The sequence below is a fragment of the Myotis davidii genome, unplaced genomic scaffold (genome assembly GCF_000327345.1).
Source record: "Myotis davidii unplaced genomic scaffold, ASM32734v1 scaffold2389, whole genome shotgun sequence".
Taxonomy (NCBI): domain Eukaryota; kingdom Metazoa; phylum Chordata; class Mammalia; order Chiroptera; family Vespertilionidae; genus Myotis; species Myotis davidii.
In genome coordinates, this window is record NW_006299725.1 from 19,101 (window position 1) to 24,316 (window position 5,216).

Sequence of the window (5,216 nt, forward strand, 5' to 3'; positions counted from 1 at the left end):
CTCTGAGGACACTTAGAAAACACACACACACACACACACACACACACACACACTCACACACACACACACCATTTATGACATGAACTATTGGTCATGGCCTCATTCCCTAGTTGTCAGTACAGAAAGCACTTCTTCCTCAGAGCACTCACTCATTCTCTTTCCAGATTATGGCATCTCTCCTTTGTGTCCCCTTACTTTCCTACATGCATTTAAAAAAGTAGTTCAATATTTATCCCTTTAATGTCTGTCCCCTGCCCTAGACTAAACTGTTTGCCTGGTTGGCAGCAATGCATTCTGCGTCCAGCACAGGGCCCTGCCAGTGCAGAGGTTCTCTGTTTATTGACATCAGCAGCCGTATCCAGGAAGGAAGTGGAGGTGAGCTGGATCCAATTTGATAAGAAAGAGTCAGGAAGACCAAGTACCTAGGAATAAATGTGATAAGAGTGTGCAAGGTCTCCACACTGACAACTTCCAAACATTGCTGAAATAAAGAATATCAAAATAAATTCAGACAGACCCCTTCCGTGTTCCTGGCTTGGATGCCTCTATAGTCTTAAGATATAATCATTCTCTCCAATTGAGGTAGAAATTCATTGCAATCAGACTCAAACACCCAAAAGGTTTCTTTATTTTTGCTGCAAATTTACTTGCTGAATGTTATCTAAGGACCTAGAAAAAGAAAAACAATTTAATTTAGGAGAATAATGATTATGTGTAAAAAAACAGTAATAAAACAATATTATACTGCTTTAAGGATAGAATTTATCAATGGGACAGGACAGAGAGCTCAGACAGACAAAGAATATCAAAATAAATTCAGACAGACCCCTTCCGTGTTCCTGGCTTGGATGCCTCTATAGTCTTAAGATATAATCATTCTCTCCAATTGAGGTAGAAATTCATTGCAATCAGACTCAAACACCCAAAAGGTTTCTTTATTTTTGCTGCAAATTTACTTGCTGAATGTTATCTAAGGACCTAGAAAAAGAAAAACAATTTAATTTAGGAGAATAATGATTATGTGTAAAAAAACAGTAATAAAACAATATTATACTGCTTTAAGGATAGAATTTATCAATGGGACAGGACAGAGAGCTCAGACAGACCCACACATATATGATCACCTAATTTTCCAAAAGTCACCATTGCAATTAGATGAGGGCTACAGTTTAATCCGTGTCAGCAAGGTGTACAGCAACGGGGACCCCCTGGGGGTGAGAATTGCTCTAACCATTTCGGAACCATGTTTTAAAATGAATTTTAAATGGATTATAGGACTAATGTGAATGATCAGACCAGAAATCTCCAAGAAGATAACTTGGATTTGGGATTAAACCAAAAAAAATCCTTTAAAGAATTCAGAAAGCACTAATCATCAAAAAACTAATTAATCAATTGATAAATTGGACTTTATTAAAATCATTCCAGTCCCAAACAGTGAACAGCTCACATTTCCATCAATGTAGACAGGTGCATAGTGGTAAGTTCACCAAGTGGAACTAATGCTCCCCAGCAACAAACATGATCTGCTGCTTCACACATAGATACTGTATCTCTCAGACATCATGTTCCATGAATAAAGTCAGCACTGAAGAGAACATACTGTATGGTTCACATTGGTAATTCAAAACAGGCAAAACTAATATGTGATGACCAAATGCATTAGTAAATCTGGCCCGGTGCACTGGAGAGCTAGTACTGGCTGCAGTTTAAAGGCGGCAGCACAACGTGTCAACAAGGTGTGCAGCAATGGGGACCCTCTGGGAGTCAGAAAGGCTCTAACCATTTCGGAACCATGTTTTATCTGTGAAAGTGAACATATGGCCACCCTGTGAACTGGTAACTCCCTCTGAGGAGATGTACACATGGGTTCATCAAAAGGCAGGTACAGGAATGTTCAGAGAAGCCTCATTCGTTCCAGTCCCAAACTGTGAACAGTTCACGTATCCATCAGTGATAGACAGACAGGTAGATAGTGGTAAGTTCACTAAGTGGAACGAATGCTCCCCAGCGACAAACACGATCTGCTGCTTCACACATAGATACTGTGTCTCTCAGACATCGTGTTCCATGAATAAAGCCAACACTGAACAGAACATACTGTGTGGTTCATATTGGTAATTCAAAGCAGGCAAAACTAATCCATGATGATTTAACTAGAATATCATTAAATCTGGGCGTGTGCCCAGGAGCGGTGGAACTGGGATTCATGGGGGTGGTGCAGGTGAGGTGGCTGAGAGCCCAGAAGTTTCAGCATAATGGGCTGGTGGCGGGGTGCGGCTGGCCCTACTGCAGCTGTACAAGCCCCTGCCTGCTCTGCTTCACCCTTCCCTAACAGCCTGCTCCTCTGCTGGGCCCACACACGGCCTCAGTGTTGAGCGGCCCACATGTTTTTAGAAATCAGCCACCTAGGAAAAATGACTTCTACTCATATGGGCCACCTTCTGAGCATCCTTCCCTGGAGATGGGAGGATCCGTGTGCTTCCGGCTCAAGTCTGGACTCATCTCTGCAGGGTTTGCTGCTCTTAAGGCCCCAAATGCTCTGACAGTCACAAGGGGTATGGTTGCAGGAAGTAGCACCGGACTGTGGACTGCAGATCTGGACACAAGCAGGTTACAGACAGTCAGATAATTTGAACCATACAGTTGCAGACCACAGCTTCCTTTTTCCAGAATTTAAAATTGTCACAGAAACAGAAGATGAGATTACACCTGAAATTTCAGAAACCAGAGATGAATCGGAGATTACAGGGAGCATGGGTGAAGCAGCTGAGAAAGAATTGGATTCCATGGAAAAATGAATCCAAGAAAGATATAATTTTCCAGAAGTTTAAAACTAAAATAGCCCTGGAACTGGAAGAGATTCTCAAATACAGCCGAGGGAGTGCCCCCATCTGGATCGCTGTTGAAAATACTCTTCAAGAAAAGACTCTATATTGCCCCTGTGGTGCCAAGGGAATATACGAATTCCAGGTCTTTTTAGGACTTTTTAAAAATTGAATTTATTGGGGTGGCATTGTTAATAAGATTATATAGATTTCAGGTGTACATTTCTATAACACATCATTGGCATATTGTATTATGTGTTCACAACCCCAAGTTAAGTCTCCTTCCATCACCATTTATCCCTTCTTTACCCTGTTCTACCTTCCCCCACTCCCTTTCCCTCTGGTAATCATATACTGTCATCTGTGTCTATGAGTTGTTCTTCTTTGTGGTGTGGTTTTTGTTGTTGTTGTTGTTTTGTTTAACCCCTTCACCTTTTTCACCCGGCCTCCCTAAGGCCCCTCCTCTCTGACAGCTGTCAGTGTGTTCTCTGTGTCTATGAGTCTGTTTCTATTTTCTTTGTTAGTTTATTTTGTTCATTAGATTCCACGTATCAGTGAAATCATGTTTCATTTTTACAACTTTATCTTAAGGAAATAATTATACCAGAGAGAGGTACAAGGATGATGTTTTAGAATGTCTAAATATGAGAGAGACAAAAATATCCAGTGGCCCATTCATTGAAGGGGCAAAGGTTCGATTTCAGTCAAGGGCATGGGTTTCAGGTTCAGTCCCAGGTCCTGTTCAACACATGTGGGAGGCAGCCAACCCTTGTGTCTCTCTCTTTTCTCTCTCTCTCTCTCTCTCTCTTCCTTTTCCCTCCCTCCCACTCTCTCTAAAAATCAATGGAAAAAGACCCTTAGGTGAGGATTAACAAAAAAAGGTCCAGTGACAGGAATTACATAAATTTTGGTGCATCTGTCCAGTGGGAGGTTAAGCAGTTTTAATGATACAGACCTATACACACAACCAAATAAGGTACAGACCTGAAGTCACCAAGAGACCATTATAAATGATATTCGTAGTATGATCATAAATTTTTAAAAATATTTGTGCATGTGTATGTGCACAGAAATCAATCTGAAAAGATATGTAAGCCGAAACCGGTTTGGCTCAGAGGATAGAGCATCGGCCTGCGGACTGAAAGGTTCCGGGTTCGATTCCGGTCAAGGGCATGTACCTGGGTTGCGGGCACATCCCCAGTGGGAGATGTGCAGGAGGCAGCTGATCGATGTTTCTCTCTCATCGATGTTTCTAACTATCTCTCTCCCTTTCTCTCTGTAAAAAATCAATAAAATATATTTAAAAAAAAGATATGTAAGAAGAGATTATTAAATCTGAATGGAGTTAATGACTAACAAAGGAAATAAGAAAGCATTTTTGAAAGATGTACATGGTCTATATCTTGATGTGAGTGGTAGTTGTACACATAAATTCTTCAAGCAGTACATTTAATATTTGTGCACCTGAGAAAAATTAAGAAACAAAAATTATTTTTGCAGCCCAGCTGGTGTGGCTCAGTGGTTGGGCATTGACCTATGAATCAGGAGATCTCAGTTTGATTCCCGGGTTACAGGAGGCAGCTGATGAATGATTCTCTCTCATCATGATGTTTCTATCTCTCCCTCCCTCTTCCTTCCTCTCTGGAATCAATAAAAATATGTCTATTTTAGATTTCTTTAAAATTTTAGATATTTTTAAAAATTTATTTTTGCATTGCAAAAGGTTTTCTCTTTGATAGAAAATAATGCTGGAATTTCCTGGGAAAGGTTTTCTTTTGTATTCTCAATATTTCTTCTTTTAAATTTGTTGTTAATCCTCACCACAGGATATGTTTTCCAATGCTTTTTTAGAGAGAGTGGAATGGAGGGAGAGAGAGAAAAAAAATTGATGTGAGAGACATATAGACTGGCTGCCTCCTGCACCCTCCCTGACCGAGGGTGGGGAGTGAACCTGCAACAGAGGTAGGAGGTACTAGTGTGTGTTTACCTGGAATTGAGCCAAGATCCTTTTGTTCATGGACCGATGTTCTAACCAACGAGCAACACTGGACAGGTCTTAATTTTTTAAAAGCTACTGACAGCATAGACATGAAATTATATATATAGATAGATAGATAGATAGATAGATATAGATATAGATATAGATATAGATATAGATATAGATATAGATATAGATAGTTCTTAAATTGATTTTTTGGGAAGGGAGCAGTAGAGAGAGAACTAATATGAGAACGAAACATTGATTGGCTGCCTCTTGCAAACCCCTTACCGGGGATTGATCCCCAAACCCGACATGTGCTCTGACCAGGAATGGAATGGAATGGAACCAGCATCCTTTCAGTGCATGGGATAAATGCCCAACTGACTGAGCTACACTGGCCAGGGCAT

At 40.6% G+C, this 5,216-nt stretch overlaps 1 pseudogene; it reads left to right on the forward strand.

The window, feature by feature from the left end:
* The first annotated feature begins 2,209 nt into the window (after positions 1-2,209).
* Positions 2,210-3,000, forward strand: LOC102770828 (annotated as a pseudogene).
* Positions 3,001-5,216: the final 2,216 nt, after the last annotated feature.